The sequence below is a fragment of the Schistocerca piceifrons genome, chromosome 8 (assembly GCF_021461385.2).
Source record: "Schistocerca piceifrons isolate TAMUIC-IGC-003096 chromosome 8, iqSchPice1.1, whole genome shotgun sequence".
NCBI lineage: Eukaryota > Metazoa > Arthropoda > Insecta > Orthoptera > Acrididae > Schistocerca > Schistocerca piceifrons.
The window spans coordinates 148254898-148275850 of NC_060145.1; the positions used below are offsets into that span (position 1 = coordinate 148254898).

At 44.8% G+C, this 20953-nt stretch overlaps 1 protein-coding gene across 1 annotated transcript in view; it reads left to right on the forward strand.

Annotated features, from left to right (window-relative positions):
• The window catches only part of LOC124712144 (TWiK family of potassium channels protein 18), a 1284422-nt gene extending 1263724 nt beyond the window's left edge, over positions 1-20698 (forward strand). The window contains exon 9 of the mRNA XM_047242441.1: positions 19044-20698. The gene's annotated coding sequence lies outside the window, so the exon portion shown is untranslated. The remainder of the gene's footprint in view (positions 1-19043) is intronic.
• The last annotated feature ends 255 nt before the right edge of the window (positions 20699-20953 follow it).

Below are 20953 nucleotides of genomic sequence, written 5' to 3' on the forward strand. Positions count from 1 at the left end.
TAGAGAACATTTAATCCGAGTAGATGGATATCACCATCTACATCGTCCGCTGATGGAGAGAAATTTCAGAGCATTGCGCTCTGCGATGATTCACACTTTCTTTTATTCTGTCAATGCATACAGACGAATTTATGTAACACTCTTCGACGCTAATGGGCGATGGTGCTCCTGAGCTAATACACAATGGGCAAGCAGGTCTCAACAGGTTGGGAAGTCCATTATACATCCACACAAATCTGTAAATATCTGAAAATTAATCAGTTTTAACAATTATGACGTTTACGTTAGACCAGCCGTCACAGTTTTCACTACGAAGGTCCATAAATTCGTCACAACACTCTGTTAACCGTACGATTGTCAAATTTAAAGAAACATGAAGGAAAAAGAAATCTAGTATCGCAAAGTGCACTGTGTTTTATGGAACCAGTTTTGAATGTATTCCCAACGTATGTCACATAGTAGCAGCTATAGGAATGGCCCTCAAAGTGGTTAAGGATTTAATAAATAAACAAAAAAAGATACCTAGAGTACGTCGTAGCGCGGCTGTGCAAGTTCTTGGCTGGACTGACACTCACGCCAGCTGCTACTATGCGATTTGCTGCACTGTGAGTGAAAACATCCGAATTGACCTGCTGATAGTGTTCGTCTGATTGAGTGCTGCATAGTGTAACTGAGATGAAGAGTTTTCAAATGTTCTAGGCCTTGTGGACAGAGCAATATGATGGGCCAGATCGACGCTAGTCGAGAGGACAAAAGCTTCGCACTATTGAATGCTTTGCTTTCTCTGTGTTAGCCACAAACCCTGTCAAACGTGGTGTGTTGTTTTGTTTGCAATATCACGTTTATCCTGCCGTGTAAATTCATTTGGTGTCTAAAGACACATTTCACTTGTTCCGTTTAATCTCTCGGATTGTTCGACTGTATCCCGATTCAGGCGAAACAAATAACACTTTTTCACCGCGCATTATGGACTATAATCCGTACTTCGTTGACAAAAATGTCCTGTACAAATGTGTTGCGTAAAAACTTCGCAGTAAACCAGTGGAAGAGTTCTTGTTAGGTTCCAGGGTGAATAATTAGAGAGATAGTTCTAATATGTATATTAATATATTTTTAGCGACAATACAGCAAACTTGAGTCCACACAGTTAAATTCACATTCAATTCTGCCTCATGATCTTTGCGATGCCTAACAAAATTTCGGTTTTGTAGTCTTCTGGTACCCTGTTCTAGGGGTAGCGTGTTTGACTAGTCATCAAAACGTCCTTGGATCCCGAGTTTGAATACAGCTATTACATATTTTGAAAAAAAAAATCATTGAAAATGACGGCAGAAGAATTGTCAAGTGTAAGGAACCATCTTCGTTCTGCGACCTTGTGATATAAGGAGGACAAGAGGACTGAGTTACAGGGCAACCTATTGCCCTTGGTGTGGGAAATTGCCCCTAAATGGAGGAAGAATCATGAATGATCAACAGCATGAGGCTGCAGAAGGAAACGGTGCCCAATGAATTAAAGACACAGTTGTACCCACAGGGCATGCCTGTAATTGAAAAAGTGCCATAATGATTTCTCTACTGGAAAAAGATTCCGGATTATTTACCCAACCAGATCTCCGGGAGGGGACTTCAAAGGGCGCGCTACAATGAGATAAAAATTAAACAGTCAACAACAGGGTAACATGCTATGAGTCTTAGCGTGGAATGTCAGAAATTTTAACGTTATAGAGAAGCTAACATATCTGAGAAAAGAAATGGAAAGGCTGTAAATAGATGTAACTTGAGTTAGTGAAATGAGACAGAGACACCAATAGTTGAGGTACACATACGGACGCCAGTAACAGAACATGAAGAAATAGAAACGGTATATGAGGAGGGCGCTGAAAGAATAACCCAGCATGTAAAGGGAGATGATAATTTTAAATTAATGAAGGAGGAATGCATCTCGGTGCTACGGGAAGGAATATAAGAAAGGGCTACTTGAGGATAAGTGTTTGTTAGGAAGAATGAAAGTGAAAATAATTATTATAGTTCTGAAATAAGGTTTATCTGGTAACAGCAAATACACTGTTCGAATGTCACAAGAGGAGTAGGTATACTAGGAGAAGACTCGGAAACACTGGGACATTCCAAATTGATTGCCTCATGGCCAGATTGAGAGTCCTAAAGCATACCACATTGGAAGGCGTACCCGGAAGTAGATACTGACTCAGATCACGATTTAGTAGTGATGAAGAGTAGACTGAAGTTAATGGAACGCTCCGGAAAACTCAGTGTGAGAAGAAGTGGGATACTGAAGTACTAGATATCTTCATTTATCATCATTTTGATTCAGTTGACCTAACCATCATCAATGCTGAAGCGTCAGGTTAAAGTGCTTGTTTTCGTAAAATGTTTCTCGTTACTGTTTCTAGTGTCCCACTACGTTTATTCTGTTTTTTGTGTGTCCTGTATTTTGAATACGTATTCTGTCCAGGAAGCCAGTAATACGTGAACGAAAGATGAACATAGTGATCACTATGCTTCTGCCAGCTGGTCGGCGAAGTGAATCAGTTCACTAGTCACGCACTAATATAAGCCTTTTTGAATTTCGTATTGCGATTAGACTTTTGTGAACATTGTGGCTGCATATTTCTACCACTTCGTCAGAACAGATGTAGACTTCGAGCCACGCTGTTGATACTCCACTCTATATATGTTTTTACAGTAAATATCTGCTAAGGTGGCTGGCCCATGTCTAAACTAAGTAACGTGTAACTGTCACCTCCTTTCTGCATAGTGCACCTGTTTGAAATCAGTGGACAAGCCATATTGTGTCCAGTAACTCAGTATGTATTTTATAGTATCGTATGTGTGGCTTGCCTAGTAGACTGATACAAGGGCTCATCGTTTGTACTTATTAATTAGCTAAAACACGATATTAATTATTGTGCCCGGAGCTGTTTCACCCATAGTTATAGTTTCTTTCTTGCTCATCTCTACTGGCTGCGAACTTTTTAGTTCAGTTACATGCTCCCATTGATGCCTATTTTAGGTTATTCGTTGGCATATGAAGATAACGTGTCAGAATAAGGAGCGGTGTCACTCGTAGACATCGGGCGACACGTCCTTCCACAATCAGCTTCTTAGGACATTGCGTTTTCTTCTGTATGATAAGAACTGCGGGAAATGGAGATAAATATACACTCCTGGAAATTGAAATAAGAACACCGTGAATTCATTGTCCCAGGAAGGGGAAACTTTATTGACACATTCCTGGGGTCAGATACATCACATGATCACACTGACAGAACCACAGGCACATAGACACAGGCAACAGAGCATGCACAATGTCGGCACTAGTACAGTGTATATCCACCTTTCGCAGCAATGCAGGCTGCTATTCTCCCATGGAGACGATCGTAGAGATGCTGAATGTAGTCCTGTGGAACGGCTTGCCATGCCATTTCCACCTGGCGCCTCAGTTGGACCAGCGTTCGTGCTGATCGTGCAGACCGCGTGAGACGACGCTTCATCCAGTCCCAAACATGCTCAATGGGGGACAGATCCGGAGATCTTGCTGGCCAGGGTAGTTGACTTACACCTTCTAGAGCACGTTGGGTGGCACGGGATACATGCGGACGTGCATTGTCCTGTTGGAACAGCAAGTTCCCTTGCCGGTCTAGGAATGGTAGAACGATGGGTTCGATGACGGTTTGGATGTACCGTGCACTATTCAGTGTCCCCTCGACGATCACCAGTGGTGTACGGCCAGTGTAGGAGATCGCTCCCCACACCATGATGCCGGGTGTTGGCCCTGTGTGCCTCGGTCGTATGCAGTCCTGATTGTGGCGCTCACCTGCACGGCGCCAAACACGCATACGCCCATCATTGGCACCAAGGCAGAAGCGACTGTCATCGCTGAAGACGACACGTCTCCATTTGTCCCTCCATTCACGCCTGTCGCGACAACACTGGAGGCGGACTGCACGATGTTGGGGCGTGAGCGGAAGACGGCCTAACGGTGTGCGGGACCGTAGCCCAGCTTCATGGAGACGGTTGCGAATGGTCCTCGCCGATACCCCAGGAGCAACAGTGTCCCAAATTTGCTGGGAAGTGGCGGTGCGGTCCCCTACGGCACTGCGTAGGATCCTACGGTCTTGGCGTGCATCCGTGCGTCGCTGCGGTCCGGTCCCAGGTCGACGGGCACGTGCACCTTCCGCCGACCACTGGCGACAACATCGATGTACTGTCGAGACCTCACGCCCCACGTGTTGAGCAATTCGGCAGTACGTCCACCCGGCCTCCCGCATGCCCACTATACGCCCTCGCTCAAAGTCCGTCAACTGCACATGCGGTTCACGTCCACGCTGTCGCGGCATGCTACCAGTGTTAAAGACTGCGATGGAGCTGCGTATGCCACGGCAAACTCGCTGACACTGACGGCGGCGGTACACAAATGCTGCGCAGCTAGCGCCATTCGACGGGCAACACCGCAGTTCCTGGTGTGTCCGCTGTGCCGTGCGTGTGATCATTGCTTGTACAGCCCTCTCGCAGTGTCCGGAGCAAGTATGGTGGGTCTGACACACCGGTGTCAATGTGTTCTGTTTTCCATTTCCAGGAGTGTAGTTCACGGGAAGATACGCTTAACATAGTCAACGAGCATTTTGTGGGAGAGTCATGCGTCATATTAGAGAATTTAATTTGTTCACTACGTAGAGATTTTTAACTTTTTCATATATGTTTAACGTGTTGATAACTCAGTGACTTTAGCCCGTCCATTAATATCGTCGTGGTGGGTCTATATTTATAAGTGGTTGATCCCTGGAGCACAATGTGGCCTCAGATTGTGACTCTGATTAGGGCTCTCACTTAGTCTAACTGTTGTTACTACGTGAATTGTGTTATTCACTGTCACTGTAATTCTTTTATGACTTCCATATGTGGTAAGTATTTAGATTCTAATTTCCAGCGCAGATTGCTATCGAAATCACACAGTGGAAGCCCACTTTGTAGCTTTACCTTTGAATATTTTTAAAATTTTAATAATTTAATAATTATATCTGTAGATTTTTATTAATTACAAACTATTGTTATTCAGCAATCTGTTGCATATCAATTTGTGGAAACTGTACCAAGTTGTAGAACAGCTTCTACGTAGGCATACTTGTTCAAGTAAACTTAGTAAGAATAATTTTTAGTTTCTGTTTTAATAACTATTTTAGAAAGGTGTTTAGGAATCTTTTATCTACATCTACATCTATGAGGGTTGGAACTTTAATAGTGGCAACTATTTATTTACAACTCTTACATAATAGATACATGTTTCAAAGTTTTATTGACCTTCAAAGTAGTCACCAGCATTGAGTATAACCCGTTGTCAGCGATGTGGAAGTAGTAGGATACTTTTAGCATTGTCAGTTGTGTTGACAGTTCGAGCAGTGCGGCCTGTTGCCCGACGAATTTGTAGCAGTTCTGAAATGAATGCTGTGAAGTGTTTCCTTCAGTTTAGACATTGAGTTGAGCTCACAAGGGCTTAAGTCAGGGGAGTGCAGTAGGTAGTATAGCACTTAGCAGCCCAATCAGCCAAACAAATCAGTAACAGCTTGCACTGTACGTGCCTGAGCATTGCCCTGCAAAATGATGGTCAGGTCCTGCAGAAAGTGTCATCACTTCCACCTCTATGCAGTTCATTTTTAGAACATAGCCTACGACCAGATAAGAGACACAAGTGATGACACTTTCTGCAGAACCAGACCATCATTTTGCAAGGACACTGCTCAAGAACGTACAGTCCGAGCTGTTACTGATTTATTTGACTGATGGGGCTGCTAAGTGCTGTAACAGCTATTTCGCTCCCCTGACTTAATCCCTCGTGTGCTCAACTCGATTTCGAAACTGAAGGAAACACTTCACAACATTCGCTTCAGAAATGCTACAAATTCGTCGGGCAACAGACCGCGCTGCTCGAACTATCAACACAACTGGCACTGCTTAGAGTATCCTACGACTTCCACATCGCTGGCAACGGCAGTACACAATGGTGGTGACTACTTTGAAGGTCAGCAAAACTTTGAAACACGTATGTATTTTGTACAAGCTGTAAATAAATAGTTGCCTCTAATAATGTTCCAACCCTCGTACAAGGATACCCTGCAAGTCACACTTAAATGCCTGGCGGAGAGTTCATTGAACCACCTTCACAAAAAATCTCAATTATTCCACTCTGAAACAGCGCGCGGAGAAATCGAAGACCTGTATCTTTCAGTGCAAGCTCTGATTTCGCTTATTTTATTGTGATGATCGTTTATGCCTATGTATTCTCGCATTCAGGGGGGGGGGGGGGGAAAGTGGTGACTGAAATTTCATGAGAAAATTCCGCTGCGACGAAAAACGCTTTTGTTTTAATGGCTTCCATCCCAAATCCTGTGTCATGTCCGTGACACACTCTGCGCTATTTCGCGTTAATACAAAACGTGCTGCTCTTCGATGAACTTTCTCAATGTACTCGGTTCATCCTATAAGGATCGCACACCGCGCAGCAGTACTCCAAAAGATCACGGACAAGCTTAGCGTAGGCAGTCGGTTTAGCAGTCCTGCCACAATTTCTATGTGTTCTGTCAGTAAAACACACTATTTTGTTCTCCTCCTCCACAAAATTTTCTGTGTTCTTTCCAATTTAAGTTGTTCGTAATTCTAGGTATTTAGTGGAATTTACGGCCTTTAGATTTAACTGATTTATCGTGTAACCGAAGTTTACCGGATTCCTTTTAAGCACTCATGTGGATGACCTCAAATTTTTCGTTATTGAGGGTCAGTTGCCTGTTCACGCACCACACAGATATCGTCTCTAAATCGTTTTGCGATTTGTTTTGATCTTCTGACGATTTCTTTAGACTATGAACGACAGCAACATCTGCAAACAACCTAAGACGGGTGCTCAGATTGTCCCCTACATCGTTCACATAGATAAGAAACAGCAGAGGGCCAGTAAGTCTACCTTGGGGAACGCCAGAAATCATTTCTGTTTAATCGAAAACTGTCTGTCAATTACTACGAACTGTGACCTTACTGACAGGAAATCACTAATCCAGTGACAAAGTGAGACGATATTCCTTAAGCAGACAATATCACTACAAGCTGCTTGTGTGTTACAGTGTCAAAGGCCTTTTCGATCAATATAAATACGGAATCTATTTAGAATCTCTTTTATCGGCACGTAACAGAAATGGCGCTGTTATTAAAATGCATAAATAAGTTTAAGTAAGAAGTACATGAATACTCTAACGACATCTCTCAGCGCCAATTGTCAATTTTCCCGCCAGTACCGGCCATAAGCTAATAGTCTAGTGGTGTCCTCGCTGCCATGAAGTACACCATAGTGCGTGGTACGGGACACCAGCATTGGGCGAGTTGCTCTGTATGCTGTGGTTTTAACCTTGATTTGCCGATGCGTCATTCATCGCCATCTGCACGTAACTGGGAATGTTTAGAAAGACAGTTGTACAACTGGTATAGGAGACATGTAATACCCTTGTACTGAGGTATTATTTAACATGATTTTGCTGTTACGTAGCATCTAGTGTTATTCTGAATAATTTTAAGTTGTATGAACACATTCACAGATCTGAAGTTGGTAACCATGCATACTGTAACCGGTAATCTAATCTACACCAAAGGCTAAGATGTTTACTTCCTCTCAGGTAGTGAGAATTAGTTACGAAGGCAGGTGATGAAATCTGAACGTCCCCTTATGATGTTAATTTAGAACGAACCTTATATGAAGTAGTTATGGTTTCAATTAACATTAATAATCCATTGGATCACCTGCAAAAGGACAGACTCTACCTCGTTATTCAAATAAAATGGCAGACCATTAGTATATAGCAAGAATAGTAATGGGCGCATTATTGAACCCTGTGGAACGCGTGTTGCGCATTTTTCCACTTGTGGAAGACGAGCTGTATCTACACTACTGGACATTAAAATTGCTACACCAAGAAAATGACGTGTTACAGACGGGAAATTTAACCGACTGGAAGAAGATGCTGTGATATGCAAATGATTAGCTTTTCAGAACATTCACACAAGGTTGGCGCCGGTAGCGACACCTACAACGTGCTGACGTGAGAAAACTTTCCAACCGATTTCTCATACACAAACAGCAGTTGACCGGCGTTGCCTGGTGAAACGTCGCTGTGATGCCTCGTGTAAGGAGGAGAAATGCGTACCATTATGTTTACGACTTTGATAAAGGTCGGATTCTAGCTTATTGCGATTGCGGTTTGTCGTATCGCGACATTGCTGCTCGCGTTGGTCGAGATGCAATGACTGTTAGCTGAATATGGAACCGGTGAGTTCAGGAAGGTAATACGGAACGCCGTGCTGGATCCCAAAGGCCTCGTATCACTAGCAGTCGAGATGACAGGCATCTTATCCGCATGGCTGTAACGGATAGTGCAGCCACGTCTCGATCCGTGAGTCAACAGATGGGGACGTTTGCAAGATAACAACCATCCGCACGAACAGTTCGACGACGTTTGCAGCTGCATGGACTATCAGTTCGGAGATCATGGCTGCGGTTACCCTTGACGCTGAATCACAGACAGGAGCGCCTGCAATCGTGTACTCAACGATGAAACTGGGTGCACGAATGGCAAGACGTCATTTTTTGGGATGAATCCAGGTTCTGCTTACACCATCATGATGGTCGCATCCGTGTTTGGCGACATCGCGGTGAACGCACATTGCAAGCGTGTATTCGTCATCGCCATGCTGGCGTATCACCCGGCGTGATGGTATGGGGTGCCATTGGTTACACGTCTCGGTCACCTCTTGTTCGCATTGACGGCACTTTGAATAGTGGACGTTACATTTCAGGTGTGTTACGACCCGTGGCTCTAACCTTCATTCGATCCCAGCGAAACCGTACATTTCAGCAGGATAATGCACGACCGCATGTTGCGGGTCCTGTAAGGGCCTTTCTGGATACAGAAAATGTTCGACTGCTGCCCTGGCCAGCACATTCTCCAGATCTCTCAGCAACTGAAAACGTCTGGTCAATGGTGGCCGAGCAACTGGCTCGTCACAATACGCCAGTCACTACTCTTGATGAACTGTGGTATCGTGTTGAAGCTGCACGAGCAGCTGTACATGTGCACACCATCCAAGCTCTGACTGAATTCCCAGGCGTATTACGGCCAGAGGCCAGAGGTGGTTGTTCTGGGTACTGATTTCTGATGATCGATGCACCAAAATTGCGTGAAAATGTAAATATGTGCCAGTTCTAGTATAATATATTTGTCCAATTAATACCCGTTTATCATCTGCATTTCTTCTTGGTGTAGCGATCTTAATGGCCAGTAGTGTATTTGCATTGGTCAAATCCCGCCACCGTGCAACTGGGACGCCAGACACGTACGAACAGCCAAAAGTGAAGATACACGAGCATGCGGCGGAAACGCAAGGTTTCCTTTTCGCAATGTGCTGGGCGACCAAACTGCAGCAAAGCCAGAGGGCCCGTGGCGGACTCGCAGCCGGGCTGTCGTATTGTGCGGCCGGTCGCCGGTGGCGGGTGGTGGGTGGCGGAGGGTGGTAATCTGGGCCTGGAGACGGGACGGCAGCGCGCTTTGTTCCTCACAAGAAAAGCGCCGGCCCACGGCCTGGCCGGCGCAGATTACGGACAGGCCGCCGCGGGCGCCTGGGCAGCGGTACACGACACTGGCTGGCAGGGGTAGCCGCGCCGGGTCACCGCGACGCTGGCGGCCGCTTGTCCTGGCGTCCGCTTCTGCAAGCTGCGGCGGCTGCGCGGGCGCGCTGTGGCAGCTCTGGCAGTTTCGTTAGTAAGGGCAGACACTAAGCAACAAGCAAGGCATTTTAATGATTGCTGGATGCATTCATCAACAGAAAGGCTGAATTTTGTGGCAGGAAAAGTGAGGAAAAGTGGAAAAAAAAATAGCACCGAACTAGCCACAGTTTGCTGTCGTTCATTCTGATTAAATGGGAAACAAAGAATAGAGAAAGCACATGTTTCTAATATGTGTATGGGAACTGCGTATACATCCTACTCTCACTCTTCCCCCTGCCTTTGTCTATGTCCTCCTCCCCTTGATTTCATGCATTTTCTCCTCCTTCCCTTCTCCCTGTCCATTACCTTCTCCTCCCTCTCTCTCCATTTTTTCCTGTCCCCTATATATAGGAAAGTTGTATTTATGGCTCATCAGGTTATGATTAGAATAGATTTCTTAACTATATATATATATATATATATATATATATATATATATATATATATATATAGTTAACAAATAGAAAAGTTGTATTTATGGCTCATCAGGTTATGATTAGAATAGATTTGATTACTTCGACAGAATCTAAAGTTGCAATAAACAAATAAACAAGATTTAGGGTGAGAGAGAGCGAGGAGAATAGGAGGTGGACAGAGGGGTGTGAGACAATGGACGTAGAAAGCGGAAAGAAGGTGATGTTCAGAGAGAGAGAGAGAGAGGGAAAGAGAAACGTGATGAGGAGGTGGAGAGAAAAGGGCAGAAGGAGGGGTCGTGTGTGTGTGTGTGTGTGTGTGTGTGTGTGTGTGTGTGTGTGTGGGTGGGTGTTTTTGTGTGTCTTTCTGTTCATTAGATTATTCTGCAATAAACTGAAGAAAATCGTTCAATAGCTTTCCCACTGTTCCCAGTTACTTGTTATGTATGCTGAAAAGAGATACATACAACCACTCATGTATTCGAATGCAACGTTGTATCAGAATTTCTAAGCAACCGGTGAATAAGTTTCAGAGATTCAAGATTTTGTACAAATGAACATTTACAAAAAATGGTTCAAATGTCTCTGAGCACTATGGGACTTAACTTCTGAGGTCATCAGTCCCCTAGAACTTAGAACTACTTAAACCTAACTAACCTAAGGGCATCACAGACATCCATGCCCGAGGCAGGATTCGAACCTGCGACCGTAGCGGTCACGTGGTTCCAGAATGTTGCGCCTAGAACCGCTCGGCCACTCCGGCCGGCTGAACATTTACACTTCTATATAGGTTTCCCATACTGATATTACATATATATGTATCTACATATTATATGTGGTGCGCTAGCAGGCATATAAAAGCACACCTCTATTCGAATGAAAGGTTGTGTCAAAATTTCAAAGCAATCGATGAACTTTCAAAGATTTAAGATTATGAAAGACGAATGATTACATTTTTAAGTGTGTAGATGGAAAAACAGCTTAGACAAGGTTTTTTCATTATTCTTCGCTCGAGTTATGTCATCGCAAAAACTCGTATTGACTGATAGCGGTCATAGTAACAGTCGTTTAATTTAGGCACAATGAGCTTTACGCGTACGGCCTGGCCAACGTACCTATGCGTTATTTCTCTCTCTCTCTCTCTCTCACACACACAAACACACACACACACACACACACACACACACACACACACAAACACACACACACAGGCACGCACACACGCGCATACACACACACACACACACACACACACACACACACACAGCTTTCGGCCGAGTACTCCTCGGTCATTGTCAAGCGGTTAAAGAAAGCCCGTAGATTTTAAGCCGCTACTTGACGCGTCTGGAAGCCCGAGAAAATTTCATCGTGTATTCAATATTTTTGGATGTATTAATATCAAATCAGCAATGATCAACAGCATTAGGATGCATAAGGCAGTGGAAGTCACTAATTTAAGACATAATTTAAGACATTTTCATTGGCAACAGATTCCGGAACAGTCTCCCATTCGGGTCTCCAGAAGTGGACTGCCAAGGGGAAGGTGACCATGATAAAAATATTGAATATTCAACGATAGGATAGCGTTCTACGCGTCGGTCCGTGGAATGTCAGAAGCTTGAATGTGGTACGGAAACTAGAAAATCTGAAAAGGGAAATGCGAAGTTCAATCTAGGTTTAGTAGGGATCAGTCAAGTGATACGGAAAGAAGACAAGGATTTCTGGTCAGATGCGTACAGGATAATATCAACAACAGCAAAAATGGTTTAACGGGAGTAGGGTTCGTTATGAGTAGATAGATGGGGCAAAGAGTTTATTACAGGGAAGAGTCCCACGATAGCGTTTTTCTTCTCGGAATCGACAGCAAACTTACACCGACAACGATAGTTCACGTATACATGCCTACGTCGCAAGCTGAAGATGAAGATGAAGAGACAGAGAAAGTAAATGAGGGTATTGAAAGGGTGATACAACACACAAACGGTGATGAAAATCTGATAGTCATGGGGGACTGGAATGCAGTTGTAAGGGAAGGAGTAGAAGAAAAGGTTGCAGTAGAATATGGGCCTGGGACAAGAAACGGTAGAGAAGAGAGACTAATGAGTTCGGTAATAAATTTCAGCTAGCAATAGCGAATACTCTGTTCAAAAATCACAAGAGGGGGAGATAACATCATGGTCAGACAGATTCCGAAATCAGATACTGGATTGTAAGGCGCACCCAGGAACAGACACAGACTGAGATCGCAATTCAATAGTGATGAAGATTTGGCTGAAGTCCAAGAGCTTAGTCAGGAAGAATCATTACGCAAAGAAATGGGATAATAACTCCTAAGGAACGGCGGGACAAGCTTGAAGTTCTCTAAGGCTACAGATACAGCGATAAGGAATAGCTCAATAGGCAGTATAGTTGAAGAGGAAGGACATCTCTAAAAAGGGCAATCACAAAAGTTGGAAGGAAAAGCATAGGTACGAAGAACGTAACTGCGAATAAACTGTGGGGAACAGAAGGAATTCTTCTGTTGATCGATGAAAGACGGAAGTACAAAAATTTTCTTTGAAATTCAGGAATACGAAATACAAGTCGCTGAGGTATGAAATAAGTAGGAAGTGCAGGGAAGCTAAGACGAAATGGTTGTATGAAAAATGCGAACAATTCGAAAAAGAAATGATCGTCGGAAGGACTGACAGAGCATATAGGAAAGTCAAAACAACATTCAGTGACATTAAAAGCAAGGGTGATAACGTTGAGAGTGCAACCGGAATTCCACTGTAAAATGCAGAACAGATAGCAGATAGGTGGAAAGAGTACTTTGAAGGCCTTTATGAGGGGGAAGATTTGTCTGATCTCATACAAAAAGGAACAGAAGTCGGTGTAGCAGAGATGGAGAATCCCGTATTAGAATCAAAATTTAAGGGGGTTTTGGAGGACTTAAGATCAAATAAGACAGAAGCAATAGATAACATTACATACCATTATAATTTCTAAAATCATTGGGGGAAGCGGCAACGAGACGACTATTCACGTTTGTGTGCAAGAATGTATGAGTGTGGCAACATACGATCTGACCTTCGGAAAAATATCATCCACCAAATTTCGAAGACTGCACGGTCTGACAGCTGCGAGAATTATCGCAAAATCAGCTCAACAAGTCATGCAACGAACTTGCTCACAATAATAATAAACAGAAGGATGTGCTAGATGGAAAGGTAAAGGCATCAGAGAGGCAATTCTGATGTTGCGTTTGCTAATGGATGCAAGACTAAAGAAAAATCAAGACCAGTTTATAGCATACTGTATGTCATCACACTGTGTTCTGGTGAAGTGAAACGTGTTTTACTACGCTATTTGTGGAAAATACTTGTTATAGTCACGTGTGCATCACAACACCTCAGCGTGATCGTAGAATGGAAGTGCTTGCCACACGAAAACAGGACAAGCTACCGGCAGTAATTAACACACATGTGATCCAAAAAATTCATGCACACCAAATGTAAAGAATAAATAAAAACGAAAACCCACTGATGATGGCACGGTGGTGTCGAAACATGTTTGAGTACTGAGAAAAACGGTGTTTTGCATAACTGGCGGACCTCACATTCAACAATTTTAACTGCAAACACGGCTAATACGTACAAGGAGCTGCAAATTAAAAAGATAAAAAAGAAAGAAAAAAAAGCCTCCTTACATATCTTCTGTTGTCCAAACCGCCTATGTCTTCCTCCACGTTTTATAGACGCTAGCACGCAAACAAAACGCGTTCGTACGTAAGTTTAATAGTAAAATGTGCTCACATGGTATCGTCCACCAACCACCATGCCTTGTGGCATAGCTTCTGATACATCTTGTACTCCTAGTTAGCAACTGAGGAGCTACTTGATTGAGAAGTAGCAGCTCATAAATTCACTGGCAGCTTTTGCAAAATTATACTAGTTTGCTAGATTGTGATGGCCTATAAACTTTTGAATATAAATTGAATGTGAAATGTGCACCACAAGAAATCCGATTATAATAATATTACATATATAAATTGAACTCTTTAACTGTATGTAAATTTCATAATTAATAGTTTAACATCGCAAAGAGTAAAATAAATTTAAGAAAGTCGGTAACAACAGGAAACGAACGTGGGTGCACGTACTGCCACTATGAGCAATTAAAAACACAGTGACAACAGATTTTCAAAAATTGCTTATTCTCTACATTTTCACCGTATTCTTCACGCAACATCAAAGAAAAATACCGACCTGGCACTGCGAATAACGTAGCACTCGTAATGACGGAAGGGATGACGTCACATCAGAGCGTGCATGGTTGAAAACAAGACGGTTGCGTCCTTTCTCTGAGCTGATCGTAGCGTGGCCTACCATCCATTCAGCACTCGGCACCGGTTTCTAGTTACACAAGTTTTCGTCACTTTTGTTTGCTTAGAAGCACACACTCAATGAGAAATGGCTAATTTCGATGCGATTTGCGGCTAGGATTAGAAGAGAAAGTGTAATTTTGGAGCAATCTCCGGAGTGCACTTGCAGAGAAATAGAATGCTTTTAGTGTGATGTTTACAGTGTGGTGTAGCATATTCGCACATGATAACCGGCCGACATTGCGTAAACTGCCATTGGCTGGGAGTGCGGTGTGTTGACCACATGCCCCTCCATACCCTCGTCCAGTGACGCCTATGCGCTGGGGATGACACGGAGGTCGATAGACACCTGTTCAGACGGAGTTTAATTTTAATATTCCTATTTATACAGGGTGATTTTTTGCAACGTGTACGAACTCTAGGAATTGATGAATGAGATGATATGGAACAAAAAAAGATCTAATGAACTTATCTCCGGAAATGCATGGCTTCCATGCTGGAGATCATTTATTCAATCATGTTTTGTTACAGAGACTGCAGTCTAATATGTGTTGTACCATGCGGCTACAGTTACAGTATGCGTGGTTTCCTCCTAGAGACTCGTGCTCTTCCTCATACGTCATGCCCTAGCGTCCTCTCCTGCCATAGTAATTGTTAATGTTGTGTTCGATACAGTGCTCACCTCTTAGTGGATGTGATACAGCACTGTACACAATGTTACCGTATTCGAATCGAGAGCCTGCCAACATAGTGTTTATTTACGGAAAGACAAATGGCAACGGGCGGCGGGCAGTAAGGTTGTATCAGGAGACCTATCCCGCCGACAACAACCAGAGCCTTCAATGTTTGCAACAGTATTTCCCCGCTTGTCTGAGACAGCATCGTTTTGGAGAGCAGGAAATCATGAAGACGTACCGGAACTGTTTGGACACCGGACTTGGAAAATAAGATTAACGATGTGGAAGGCAACCTCCGTGTCAGTATGAGGCAGTTGGCCCGCAAGTACAGTGTTACTCAGACAACTGTGTGGAACGTTGTCGATGACAATTGTTACTATCCTTATCAATTATAGCCTGTACAGCACTTACCAGTGAGAGACCTTCCACATCAGGAGGAGTTTTGTCACTGGTTTCTCCACCGGGCAATCACGATTACGGGATTTGTGTCATCCATGGTATTCACAGGTGAGGCCACCCTTACGAAGAGTGGCATTTTCAACTTTCATAACAAAAAATGGTTCAAATGGCTCTGAGCACTATGGGACTCCGCGGTGGTCTCGTGGTTCTAGGCGCGCAGTCCGGAACCGCGCGACTACTACGGTCGCAGGTTCGAATCCTGCCTCGGGCATGGATGTGTGTGATGTCCTTAGGTTAGTTAGGTTTAAGTAGTTCTAAGTTCTAGGGGATTGATGATCACAGCTGTTAAGTCCCATAGCGCTCAGAGCCATTTGAACCATTTTAACCAACTATGGGATGGGGTTGTTTGGGGAAGGAGACCAGACAGCGAGGTCATCGGTCTCATCGGATTAGGGAATGGTGGGGAAGGAAGTCGGCCGTGCCATTTCAAAGGAACTATTCCGGCATTTGCCTGAAGCGATTTAGGGAAATCACGGAAAACCTAAATCAGGATGGCCGGACGCGGGATTGAACCGTCGTCCTCCCGAATGCGAGTCCAGTGTCTAACCACTGCGCCACCTCGCTCGGTCCAACTATGGGACTCAACTGCTGTGGTCATAAGTCCCCTAGAACTTAGAACTACTTAAACCTAACTAACCTAAGGACATCACACACATCCATGCCCGAGGCAGGATTCGAACCTGCGACCGTAGCGGTCGTGCGGTTCCAGACTGTAGCGCCTGTAACCACTCGGCCACTCCGGCCGGCCAACTTTCATAACAGTCATCTGTGGGATAACATGCAGATGGTATGGTGACATCGAATCATCAGCATCGGTGCAGCCGGAATGTATGGGCTGGGATAATTGGCGACCGTATTTTGGGACCAGTCTTCCTTCCACGTCACCTAACAGGCCGGAGCTACAGGCGTTTCTTGCGGGTGACTTTGCCTCCCCCGCTGGAAGAAGTTCCGTGATGCTTCGAAGGGTTATGTTGCTGTTACATGGTGGTCCTCAAGCTCAGTTCGCCGGTAACGTCCAGAAGCATCCCTATAGTGTCTTTCCTGGTTCATGTATGTGACGAGGGGGTCCAGTTGCAAGGCCTGCTCGTTCACCGGATCTCAATCCGTGAAATTTCTGGCTATCAGAGCCGATTCCAGATGTGGAGACACTGGAGCAGCGTATTCATGCTGCCTTTTACACTTTTCAGATGCATCCTGGCCGATGTGAACCTGTGAGACACAACATGCTACGGCGCGTACACGCATGTGTTGAGGCACATGGAAACCATTTTCAACGCGTACTGTAACTGTGGCTGCATGGTACAGGGCGTACTAGACCAAAGTCTCGTTAACAGTGGAAGATTGAATAAATGTTCTCTAGCATGGAAACCATGTGTTTCCGGACATAGGTTCATTAGACCTTTTTTGTTACGTATCCTCTAATCTATGTAAATTCGAAAGTAAAGTTCTATGGACTGCCTTGGCAGAAGATCCTAAGAAATTTTGGTCTTACGTCAAAGCGGTAGGTGGATCAAAACAAAATGTCCAGACACTCTGTGAACAAAATGGTACTGAAACAGAGGATGACAAACTAAAGGCCGAAATTCTAAATGTCTTTTTCCAAAGCTGTTTCACTGAGGAATACTGCAATGTAGTTCCCTCTCTAGATTGTTGCACAGATGACAAAATGGTAGATATCGAAATAGACGACAGAGGGCTAGAGAAACAATTAAAATCGCTCAAAAGAGGAAAGGCAGCTGGACCTGATGGGATATCAATTCGATTTTACACAGAGTATGCGAAGGAACTTGCCCCCTTCTTGCAGCGGTGTACCGTAGGTCTCTGGAAGAGCGTAGCGTTCCAAAAGATTGGAAAAGGGCACAGGTCATCCCCGTTTTCAAGAAGGGACGTCGAACAGATGTGCAGAACTATAGACCTATACCTCTAACATCGATTAGTTGTAGAATTTTGGAACATGTGTTATGTTCGAGTGTAATGACTTTCCTGGAGAATAGAAATTTACTCTGTAGGAATCAGCATGGGTTTCGAAAAAGACGATCGTGTGAAACCCAGCTCACGCTATTCGTCCACGAAACCCACAGGGCCATAGGCACGGGTTGCCAGGTAGATGCCGTGTTTCTTGACTTCCGCAAGGCTTTCGATACAGTTCCCCACAGTCGTTTATGAACAAAGTAAGAGGATATGGACTATCAGACTAATTGTGTGATTGAAGATTTCCTAGATAACAGAAGGAGCCATGTCATTCACAACGGAGAGAAGTGTTCCGCAGGTGAGTGTCGTAGGACCGTTGCTATTCACAATATACATAAATGACCTTGTGGATAACATCGGAAGTTCACTGAGGCTTTTTGCGGATGATGCTGTGGTATATCGAGAGGTTGTAACAATGGAAAATTGTACTGAAATGCGGGAGGATCTGCAACGAATTAACGCATGGTGTAGGGAATGGCGATTGAATCTCAATGTAGACAAGTGTAATGTTCTGCGAATACATAGGAAGGAAGATCCGTTATTATTTAGCTACAATATAGCAGGTCAGCAACTGGAAGCAGTTAATTCCATAAATTATCTGGGACTAGGCATTAGGAGTGATTTAAAATGGAATGACAATATTAAGTTGATCGTCGGTAAAGTAGATGCCAGACTGAGACTCATTGAAAGAATCCTAAGGAAATGCAATCAGAAAACAAAGGAAGTAAGTTACAGTACACTTGTTCGCCCACTGCTTGAATATTTCTCAGCACTGTGGGATCTATACCAGATAGGATTGATAGAAAAGATAGAGAAGATCCAACGGAGAGCAGCGCGCGTCGTTACAGGATCATTTAGTACTCGCAAAAGCGTTGCGGAAATGATAGATAAACTCCAGTTGAAGACTCTGCAGGAATGACGCTCAGTAGCTCCGTACGGGCTTCTGTTGAAGTTCCGAGAACACGGCTTCATCGAGGAGTCAAGCAGTATATTGCTCCCTCCTACGTATATCTCGCGAAGAGACCATGAGGATAAAATCAGAGAGATTAGAACCCAGACGGAGGCATACCGACTATCTTTCTTTCCACGAACAGTACGAGACTGGAATAGAAGGGGGAAGCGATAGTGGTACTCAAAGTACCCTCCACCACGCACCGTCGCGTGGCTTGCGGAGTGTGAATGTAGATGTAGATGTAGATCAATCCCTAAAGTTTGTACACGGTAGAAAGAACATACTATATTTCATGACATGGTGACACACCCAAAAGCGTTTTTTGCCTGTGAAATGGCTGAACTGACACGGGAATACATGTGGTGATGATTTTTCCTTTTCACAGGTAGAAGAGCCACAACGAGACCGCCAAAACGCAGAGTCCCGCTCTTTGGCGGCACCGTCGCTGCGATTTCCGGCTTAGTCCAAAGAGGCAGCGCGCCGGGAGAATGCCCCTGGCCAGCGGCAGCGGAGGAGGCGCCGCGCGACTTCAAACGGCCGGCTGGCTGCCGAGTTTTGTGTGCGCCTCGTGCTGCCGGCTTTGTGCAGTCGCGATTGCTGCGGATTAAGGTGCGGCGGGCGGGCGGCCGCACAGACGTGCAAATTGCTTCCCGCCCGCGCTGTCCGCGCCAAAATTGTCCCGCGTCGGCGAGACACACGGCAGCGGCAGCGGCGGGGGCGGAAACGGCGGCTAGTGAAGGCGTGTAAATTGCGAACCGAGCAAAAGAGGCGGAAGAAGGAGACGGCGCCGAGAAACTTCTGTGGGGGAAGGATAGTGGCGCCGGACTTAATTCCCCCTTGCTTTTTCCTCGCTAGGTCCAATGGCGTGATTCCCAAGATGAACATTCATTTTGTGTGTGTGTGTGTGTGTGTGTGTGTGTGTGTGTGAGTGTTGGTACGAGGGGTGTGAGAGGGTGCCCAGGCGAGACAAGAATAGGAGCCGCGATTTGCTAGTCGGAACTGTAGGTGAGAAATAAATTTTGAAAAATCGCAAGCCACCGGTTCTGTTGGGATGCAAAGTGGATTCCGGGCGCGTTGATTGCCCAGGTGCGCGCATTGTACACGTTTCGGAATGAAGATGCATTATTAAGAGCGGCGCCTAGCCGAGCTCGCGAGGCACCTGTTCGGCTGGGAGCAGGTCCGCGCGCGGCCTGTCCCAGACGCCTGTGTCAGCTTTTGCGCCTGCCACCAGAGCGGCTGAGAATTTCGCAATCTATACAGATTTTCGCCTGCTGCTCTCCAGTCTCCCTGAGGAATAAACACAGACACGCACACAGCCTCCCCCCCCCCCCCCCCAAAAAAAATAATGCTACCATCCAGGCGCAATTTTCTTTACTGTCAAGAGTCCGGCGATTTATGGCACAGGACCCGTCCCGGGCGCTCAGAACGGCACAACTGAAGCGCCGTGCGTCTGTACACGCCAGCAAAGTGTGTGAGTGTGTGTGTGTGTGTGTGTGTGTGTGTGTGTGTTTATTCGTGCAAGTGTTTGTGCATGTTGGTGCGGTCGTCGCCAAGCGGCGTAATTTTTTGCCGCTGTCAGCGTTGTTATATCCCAGTTAAATTATTTCCTTTGCGGCAGAAGCGCTTGCGTGTGACGTTTTCGCGATAGCTAATTTTAATGCCGTGTTTTCGCTTCGTCCCCTTCCCCCCCCCCCACCCTCTACCCCCCCACCATCACCCTCTTCTCCCACCCACGTTCCCAATCCCTTCCCCCATCCTTTACTTTTGATATTTGCACTGTTCGGGAGGGAAACTACGCATCGCTAAATAAGAGCTGACGTGTGCCGCGGGTCGAAATAACCGCATGGTAATGAAGACGTTGTTTCATGTCTTTTTTTTTCTTTTTCTTTTCATTGTCCTCGCAGTTCTTTTTCAAGCATGTGAAAGTTTGTAAATATACCCTACGAGGATCAAATTGTGCCTGGTGTTTTTATGTCAGACTGAAGTTGTTTGCTGATATTGGTATTTTTGCATACTGAAAATAAATAAAAATATCACACACTGTGTAACTTCTTAATTTTTGTATATAGCCCTGAAAGCGTCCCAGGACTAACATTAAATCTATCTACAATGTAAAATCAGTTATTTCATTTGTCCTGCATCTGAAGCGGCTATGGAAATTTTTGTCAGTATCAAGCCTTAGATGTAGTTTTACTGCTTAGCCGCGAGTCACCATCAGTCTGACAAAACATGTTCAGTTTCAAAAATATTTCAGTACGATCACTGTCAAAACAACGGTTCTCATGAAACCTATAA